Genomic DNA, 10,336 nt, shown 5'->3' with positions numbered 1-10,336 from the left:
CACACTGTTTTACCCTCACCATATGTTGTCTTAGTAGTATTCTGCCCATGGTAAAAGGAGAGTGGGCATTAGGTGGGATGATCCCTGGTCCATACGGCTTCGCACTAGCGGACCAGAGCACCCCCGTGTCTCCACATATTGGTGGCAGCAAGATACTCAGCCCGGGGGGGGGGCTGCAGGGGACTGGTGTTCTTAGGCTACGTTCACATTAGCATTGTGCGACGCAGCGTCGGGCACCGCTGCATCGCCACATGCGTCATGCACCCCTATATTTAACATGGGGGCGCATGGACATGCATTGCATTTGCGTTTTGTGACGCATGCGTCGCTGCGGCGCATGCGTCAGGGCGCACAGGACGCAGCAAGTTGCATTTTTTGTGCGTCCAAAATCAAGCAAAAAAAGGATGCATGCGTCACAAAACGCTGCGTTGTGCATGCGTTCACATTTGCGTTGTGCGTTGCGTCGCCGACGCTGCGGCGCACAACGCAAATGTGAACATAGCCTTAGACATCTTCCAAGGGCTCCACAACCAGAGATGCATATAGTGAGATCCAGCAGACCATAGGTGAGGCATGCACAGGAGGTTTTGGACACCACCATGTCCAACCCCACCTGCTCTGCTTTGGGAAGAGGACCAGAGTGGATGTATAATTGCAAAAAGAAACAGCAGCTACAGAAGCTGTGCCAGCTACAACAGATTGAATACCAGGCCACTGACACTCAGTCAGATTTTATCCAGGAACCACAGGATGCAGAGGACATCATGTGTGGATGCAATGAATACGGGTTGGTTCTTGTCTATTACATGCAGAGTTTATTCGCAAGGAAGTCACAAGTTTTGTTATTTTCCTGCTTTGTGGTTCAATAGAGTGTTGCCACACTGTTTTACCCTCACCCTGTGTTGTCTGAGTAGTATGCATACGGTAAAAGGATAGCAGGCGTTCGGTGGGATGATCCCTGGTCCAAACGGTTTCGGACTAGTGGCCTAGAGCACCCGCTAATCACTGTGTCTCCAAAGTCTCCTGTAAAAAAAACCCAACATATCCCTCACCTGTTCGTCGTCCTGTCTCACGCTGTAATCCTTGTCTGCGATAAGTGGTTTTCAACTTGGACTATGCCAAGATGTGACCGTCCATCCTGAAGACCTCTGGTGAAGGAACTGCAGCATCAGTGTCTACTGTAGCGGTGATGTCAAGGAGGTTACCACAGGTCAGCTAGGCTGTGTTCACAGCCCGGTGAATGAACTGCGGTGACCTCACTGAAATTTCTCACAGTGAACTGCGGTGAACTCTCTGAGCTCAGCACTGCACTGTGAGACTTTTTCTCAGGGTACTAGCGGTGATCTCACTGAGGTTACCACATGTCAGGAGCCCTGCTGGGAACGCAGCCTCAGTGACCTGTCATGACTTTGATGAGGTCACCTCTAGACACTGATGCAGCAGCTCATTCACCAGTGGTGCTCAGCCTGGATGGTCGCATCTTGGCATCATATAGGTTGAAAACTATTAATTCCCAGACATGGATTACGGCATGGGACAGAATGTCGGAGAGGTGAGGGATATTGTTTTTTTTAATGGGTATTAGGTGAGTATAACTGTGTTTGTTATTTTTAAATAAAAAAAGAAAATTGTGTTGTTTTTTTTTTTACTTCAAATGAAGGACTTTATTCTGGCTGTGTCTTTATTTACAAATAGATGCACCTTTTATGGGTGGCTATGGGCTGCTATTTTTAGGTTGAGGGGGCCAATATCCATGGCCCTTTTTGAGCCTGAGAATACCAGCCCTCAACTGTCTGCTGTAGCTTGGATGGTTGTCAAAAATGAGGGGACTCCACATCATGTTTTTTTAACTATTTATTTAAATAATAAAAAAAATGGCGGGGCCACTCTATTCTTGATAACCAGCCATGATAAAGCTGACAGCTGAGGGTTGCAGGGCAATTCTTTTTTTCTTTTATTTATTTTGAGCGCAGTGGACCGCCTGGTGAATATTCCCATCAGCCTCCTCCTGCTCTCGCTTTTATTAGCGGCAACAGGCATAGGCTGATGGGAGTAGTAGTCCCATCAGCCAACGCCAGTAACCAGAGGTAACCTTTTTTACCTCCGGTAACAGCTGCTGGCTCATGCTGTCATCTGACAGTGTGGGAGCCGCAGCTCTCTGACTACTAGTAATGATCTTACAGCCGATCAGACCCACCGGTGTTTCTCGTGCTGTCATGCAGATGATGGCTTGGGAAACACTCGATGTTCGGGGTGCCGAACCTAAACAGTAACACAAGCTTCCTCAAGAAGTAGGTGTTCAGTGCGGACCCCGAACTTTACTGTTCAGGTTAGCCCATATCTAATAATGACTCACCTACCTGTATAGTGACCTCTACACATGTCACAGAGCATGCTCACAACACTACCGTATATAACACTACAGCTAATGACTCACCTGCCTGTATAGTGACCTCTGCACATGTCACAGAGCATGCTCACAACACTACCGTATATAACACTACAGATAATGACTTACCTGTCTGTATAGGTCTGCACATGTCACAGAGCATGCTCACAACACTCCTCTATATAACACTATAAATAATGACTTATCTGCCTGTATAGTGACCTCTACACATGTCACAGAGCATGCTCACAACACTACCGTATATAACACTACAGCTAATGACTCACCTGCCTGTATAGTGACCTCTGCACATGTCACAGAGCATGCTCCCAACACTACACTGTAGAACACTACAAATAATGACTTACTTTCCTGTATAGTGACCTCTGCACGTCACAGAGCATGCTCACAACACTACCTTATGTAATGCTACAAATAATGACTTACCTGCCTTTATAGTGACCTCTGCACATGTCACAGAGCATGCTCACAACACTCCTCTATATAACACTACAAATAATGACTTATCTGCCTTTATAGTAATTTCTGCACATGTCACAGAGCATGCTCACAACACTACCCTATGTAACAATACAGATAATGACTTACATGTCTGTATAGTGACCTCTGCACATGTCACAGAGCATGCTCACAACACTACCCTATAGAACACTACAAATAATGACTTACCTGCCTGTATAGTGATCTTTGCACATGTCACAGAGCAGGCTCACAACACTACCCTATGTAATATTACAGATAATGACTCATCTGCCTGTATAGTGACCTCTGCACATGTCACAGAGCATGCTCACAACACTACCCTATAGAACACTACAGATAATGACTTACCTGCCTGTATAGTGATCTTTGCACATATCACAGAGCATGCTCAAAATACTACCGTATGTAATACTACAGATAATGACTCATCTGCCTGTATAGTGACCTCTGCACGAGTCACAGAGCATGCTCACAACACTACCCTATAGAACACTACAAATAATGACTTACATGTCTGTATAGTGACCTCTGCACATGTCACAGAGCATGCTCACAACACTACCCTATAGAACACTACAAATAATGACTTACATGTCTGTATAGTGACCTCTGCACATGTCACAGAGCATGCTCACAACACTACCCTATAGAACACTACAAATAATGACTTACATGTCTGTATAGTGACCTCTGCACATGTCACAGAGCATGCTCACAACACTACCCTATAGAACACTACAAATAATGACTTACCTGCCTGTATAGTGACCTCTGCACATGTCACAGAGCATGCTCACAACACTACCCTATAGAACACTACAAATAATGACTTACATGTCTGTATAGTGACCTCTGCACATGTCACAGAGCATGCTCCAGCAGGGCCATCTTGTACTGTATCAGCAACAGCATGACACTGATACAGTTTGATCCTGTGGTAGAACACTGCAATTCCTGCCCCACCACTTGCTGTCTTGCATGTCACAGACTGCTCTCGGTCCACAGCTCACCAGACTTCTGAGACCAAAGTTATTACTGGAAGGGGCAGTCAGTGGGCATTCTAACTGTAGGGGAGTTTACTACTGGAGGGGGACTCTAGAGGGTCATTATTCTTGTATGGGGCACTCTGGAGGGCAATATTACTTGAGTAGGCACTTTGGGGGACATTATTACTTGAGGGGCAATCCAAAAATTATTATTAAAGGGGCACTATACTTTTGGGGGCATTTTTACTGGAGGGGGCACTCTAGTGGGACATTATTACTGGAGGAGGAACTCTGGGGAGCATTATTACTGTAGGGTGCACTATGGGCATATAGGCATTTCTGGAGTGGGATTTAATACTAGAGGGGGCACTGCCTTTGAGGGGGCATTATTACTTGAGGGGGCAATTTGGAGGGCATTATTTCTGGAAGAGGCACTCTGGGAGACATTATTACTGGAGGAGGCACTCTGAGAAGCATTAGATCTGGATGGGGCACTATAAGGAGCATTATTTCTTGAAGGGGCACTCTGGAGGACCTTATTACTGGAGGAGGCACTCTGGGAGCATTATTCCTGAATGGGTATTCTGTGAAAAATTATTACTGGAGGGGGCAATCTGGGGAGCATTATTACTAGAGAGGGCACTCTGGGGATCATTATAACTGGATGAGGCACTCTGGGGAGCATTATTTCTGGATGGGGCACTATGGGCAGTATTATTTCTGGAAGGGGCACTCTGGGGGACATTAATACTGGAGGTGGCAATCCAAAAATTATTATTGAAGGGGGCACTACACTTTTGGGGGCATTTTTACTGGAGGGGGCACTCTAGGGAGCATTATTACTGTAGGATGCACTATGGGCATTATTTCTGGAGTGGAATTTAATACTGGAGGGGCACTGCTTTTGAGGGGGCATTATTACTTGAGGGGGCAATTTGGAGGGCATTATTTCTGGAGGTAGCACTCTAGGGGGCATTATTACTGGAAGAGGCACTCTGAGAGACATTATTACTGGAGGAGGCACTCTGAGGAGCATTAGATCTGGATGGGGCACTGTAAGGAGCATTATTTCTGGAAGGGGCACTCTGGAGGACATTATTACCGAAGGAGGCACTCTGGGAGCATTATTCCTGAGGGGGTATTCTGTGAAAAATTATTACTGGAGGGGGCAATCTGGGGAACATTATTACTAGAGAGGGCACTCTGGGGAGCATTATTTCTGGAGGAGGCACTCTGGGGATCATTATTACTGGATAAGGCACTATGGGGAGCATTATTTCTGGATAGGGCACTATGGGGAGCATTATTTCTGGAAGGGGCACTCTGGGGGACATTAATATAATTGGGGGCACTCTGCGAGCATTATTTCTGGAGGAGGCAATCTTGGGAGAATTATTACTGAAGGGGGCACTCTGGAGGACATTAATACTGGAGGTAATACTCTAGGGAACATTATTACTAGAGAGGGCACACTGGGGAGCATTATTACTGGAGAAGGCACTCTAGGGAGAATTATTTCTGGAAGGGCACTCTGGGGGATATTATTACTGGAGGAGGCACTCTAGGAGCATTATTACTGGAGGGGATCTCTGCAGAGAATTATTACTGGAGGGGACACTCTGGGGAACAATATTATGAGTTAAGACACTCTGGGGAACATTATTTCTGGAGGAGGCACCCTGGAGAGCATTATTTCTTGATGGGGCACTATGGGGAGTATTATTTCTGGAAGGGCACTCTGGGGGCCATTAATACTGGTGGGGCACTTTGGGAGCATTATTATTAGAGGAAGCACTCTGGGATACATTATTAATGGAGGAGGCAGTCTGGGAAGCTATATAACTGGAGGAGGCAGTCTTGGGAACATTATTTCAGGAGGAGGCACTCTGGGGGACATTATCAATGGAGGAGGTACTCTAGGAGCATTATTACTGGAGGAGGCACTATGGGGAGCATTATTTCTGAAGAGGGCACTATGGGGAGCATTATTTCTGGAAGGGGCACTCTGGGAGCATTATTACTGGAGGAGGAACTCTGGGAGCATTATTACTGGAGAAACACTCTGGGGGAAATTGCTACTGAAGGAGGCACTTTGGGGAGCATTATTTCTGGAAGGGGCACTCTGGGAGACATTACTTCAGGAGGCACTTAAGGGAAATTACTACTGGAGGATGTACTTTGGGGAGCTTTACTTCTGGAGGGGGCACTATGAGGCACATTATTACTGAAGGGGGCATTCTAGGGGACATTATTATTGGAAGAGGCACAATGAGGAGCATTATTTCTGGAGGGGGCACTTTAGGGAGCATTATTTCTGGAAGGGGCATTCTGGGGGATATTATTACTGGAGAAGGCACTCTGGAGGACATTATTAATGGAGATGATACACTGGGAGACAATATTACTGGAGGGGGCACTCTAGGAGACATTATTACTAGAGGAGACCCTCTGAGGAGCATTTCTTCTGGATGGAGGACTATAAGGAGCATTATTTCTGGAAGGGGCAATCTTGGGGACATTATTACTGAAAGAGGCACTCTGGGGAGCATAATTTCAGGAGGGGGCACTCTGGGGGACATTATTAATGGAGGAGGCACTCTGGAGGAGGCATTATGGGGAGCATTTTTTCTGGAGGGGGCACTATTTGGAACATTATTACTGAAGGAGGCACTCTGGAGGGCATTATTACTAGAGGCGGCACTCCCGACATTATTACTGGAGGGGGATTTATTACTGGAGGAGACACTCTGGTGAGCATTTTTACTGGAGGAGGCACTCTGGGGGCATTAATACTAGAGGAGGCACTCTGGAAGACTTTATTATTGGAGAAGGCACTCTGGAGGAAATCAATTGAGGAGGTACACTGGGAGACAATATTACTCGAGGGGGCACTGTGGGGGACATTATTACTGGAGGCGGCACTCCTGACATTACTGTTACTGGAGGGGGCATTCTTATGAGCATTATTACTGGAGGGGGCACTCTGTGGACCATTATTACTGGAAGGGTCACTTTGGAGGACATTATTACTGAAGGGAGCACTCTGAGGGACATTATTACTGGAGTGGGCACACTGGATAGCTTTATTACTGGACCAGGAACTCTGGGAAACATTATTACTGAAGAGAACACTCTGGTGGTCATTATTACTGTAGGGGAACTCTGTGGGCATTATAACTGGAGGGGGCACTCTGGGAAGCATTATTACTGGAGAAGGAACTGCAGAAATTATTACTGGGGGGGCACTCTGGGGGACATTATTACTGGAGGAGGAACTTTGGAGATTATCATTGGATGGGGATTTATTACTGGAGGGGGGCACAGCACTTGCTGTAATAATGTACTCATTCATTAGTTGCCAACTCGACTGCTGCTTTCCCAGAACACATTATGTTCAGCCTTGTCACTTTGCTGCCTATGCAGAGTGCAGCAGCTGAAGACATTTGCAGCTTTAGGTGGCACTCACTGCTCCACTGTCAAGACTCTGTTGCCGGTTGTCCCGGGACCAGTGGCTCCTTCCCTGTCCCTAACGCTACGGTCGCCCTAGGTTGCCTTATTCACCAGATTGTTTCTAATGATTAATATGCCGAGGTCACATTCCTTGCCTTAGCTCCTGAATCTGCCCTCACTCTGTACCTCTTCCCCCACCCAGGGAAAAGGGGCGCAGTATTGTACTGTAATACACCAACCAGACTAACAAGGTAAAGCAAACAGGGAAAAAGGAAAATACCAATCATACAAATATATTCACATAAACAACAGACGTATGCACTGAAGAGTGGAGGATGGAGTTAAACCAAAGTAGGAGAAGAAAGGGAATTATCACACATTCAAAACCAGTAACAGTCACAGATCAATCCACCAAACACCTTTCTCCAATAAACACCAGCAACAACCTCCAGACATGCAGCATAAGTTACTCTGACAATGAGTGCTAGCCAGGACCCAGATTACATAGTGGGTGGGAGTGGCTAAAAGTGCACAGATGAGAGCCTTAATGCAGGAAGGCTTCCAGGAGCTCTCAACTGAGCAGATTAACCCCTGCACTGCTAAAAATAAATTTACACCGTTTAATATGAAGGTGAAGTGCTTCTTATCAGTGCAGGAGTAGGAGAAATCAGACGCTGTGATCTTCTGCCTCCTCTCGTTGTGGTAAACCCGTGACATCTGCACTAAAAAGCAGTGGTGCTTGTAGGCACTGATCATTTGACTGTGGAGGTGACATTGTAGAAAGCAGAGGGTGAAATTTTGCCCTGTATAGACTCTTGCTCCTCAGGACACCTTCCCCTCTGGTCTTGTCCCCAGATTATGCTCTTGGTTCAGCAGTGTTGGGGTCTATACACGCTATTTAGGGCGGCGTCCTCTATGGACGGGGTATTCTCATGTCCGCAGTGTCTCCATGATTTCTCCGGTGAGTGTAACTGTTGCATTTTCTTATATATTGTTACTTTCTGTCATTTCTAGAGCATTTTAGAGTCTGGAATTTTCCTTCTCTCCGCAGGTAACTCACATTGCACGTTATATAATTTATGAAGTTGGTCGTGTTAATTGTTGATCTCCTTCCATGAACTTCTGGCGGTTGGGTGTTTGCATGAATTACTCGTGGTGCTGCAGCAGACATGACTTATTTAGCAGACCTAAGTGTATGTGCAGAATTTAGAGCGGGTCATGAATAAGTCACCGCAGTGTGGGGGTGAGTCTGTATCCGGCTGGCTCCATGAGAGGTGGATGAGGGTCTGGCGGAGTAGGATGAGGGTCAGGCGGGGGTAGGATGAGGGTCTGGTGGGGTAGGATGAAGGTCAGCAGGTTGTGGATAAGGGACTGGCGGGGTAGGATGAGGGTCAGCGGAGGGTGGATGAGGGTCAGCAGGTTGTGGATAAGGGACTGGTGGAGGGTGGATGAGGGTCAGCGGAGGGTGGAGAAGGGATTGGCGGAGGGTGGATGAGGGTCAGCGGAGGGTGGAGAAGGGTCAGCAGGTTGTGGATAAGGGTCAGCAGGTTGTGGATAAGGGACTGGCGGAGGGTGGAAAATTGCTAAAATGATTTAATCACCTGAGAAGCTGCAGCCGAGAGCGTGACCTGTCTATAATAAAGATGGAGGCACAACAGGCAGCGCATGTATGTTATATGTCCACACATGTCTGGGGAAGAGGGCACTAAGAGGGACGTATTGGTAAGAAAAAGACCAGTGAGCACAGAAACTGCAAAGTTCCTGGATGATTCACACACATAGTGTGCACTCCGGTATATGCTATATACTTTGTACCACGTGTGGGCAGATGTTGAGGTGTTACATGTCCATGCTTATATCAGTGGACAGATGTAGTGCCCCAAAGTTGAGGATTACATTAATATTTTTCTCATGTTGTGTGTATCAGAAATATTCCCCTAAATACTTGAATTAATGAACCGTTTTACTGTGCTGTATTCACCACACAATAAAGGGTTAACCTCACTGTTTATCTGGCAAATAGGAAAGAGATAGTGGATGGAGTTTATGTTATAAGGTGTGGCAGCCCTAGTTGTTAGTGTAGCTGTGAGGCAGCCGCAGCAGGATGTAGGAGATGTAGGAGAACAGCCGCTGCAGTATGTAGGAGAGCAGCCACAGAAGTATGTAGGAGAGCAGCCACGAAAGTATGTAGGAGAACAGCCACAGAAGTATGTAGGAGAGCAGCCACAAAAGTATGTAGGAGAACAGCCACAGAAGTATGTAGGAGAGCAGCCACAAAAGTATGTAGGAGAACAGCCACAGAAGTATGTAGGAGAGCAGCCACAAAAGTATGTAGGAGAACAGCCACAGAAGTATGTAGGAGAGCAGCCACAAAAGTATGTAGGAGAACAGCCACAGAAGTATGTAGGAGAGCAGCCACAAAAGTATGTAGGAGAACAGCCACAGAAGTATGTAGGAGAGCAGCCACAGAAGTATGTAGGAGAGCAGCCCCTGCAGTATGTAGGAGAGCAGCCACAGAACTATGTAGGAGAGCAGCCACAAAAGTATGTAGGAGAGCAGCAACATAAGTATGTAGGAGAGCAGCAACATAAGTATGTAGGAGAGCAGCCACAGAAGTATGTAGGAGAGCAGCCACAGAAGTATGTAGGAGAGCAGCCACAGAAGTATGTAGGAGAGCAGCCCCTGCAGTATGTAGGAGAGCAGCCACAGAACTATGTAGGAGAGCAGCCACAAAAGTATGTAGGAGAGCAGCAACATAAGTATGTAGGAGAGCAGCAACATAAGTATGTAGGAGAGCAGCAACATAAGTATGTAGGAGAGCAGCCACAGAAGTATGTAGGAGAGCAGCCACAGAAGTATGTAGGAGAGCAGCCACAGAAGTATGTAGGAGAGCAGCCACAAAAGTATGTAGGAGAGCAGCCACAGAAGTATGTAGGAGAGCAGCCACAGAAGCATGTAGGAGAGCAGCCACAGAAGCATGTAGGAGAGCAGCCACAGAAGCATGTAG

Source organism: Ranitomeya variabilis, chromosome 6 (assembly GCF_051348905.1).
Source record: "Ranitomeya variabilis isolate aRanVar5 chromosome 6, aRanVar5.hap1, whole genome shotgun sequence".
Taxonomy (NCBI): Eukaryota; Metazoa; Chordata; class Amphibia; order Anura; family Dendrobatidae; genus Ranitomeya; species Ranitomeya variabilis.
This window is presented reverse-complemented; position numbering follows the sequence as displayed.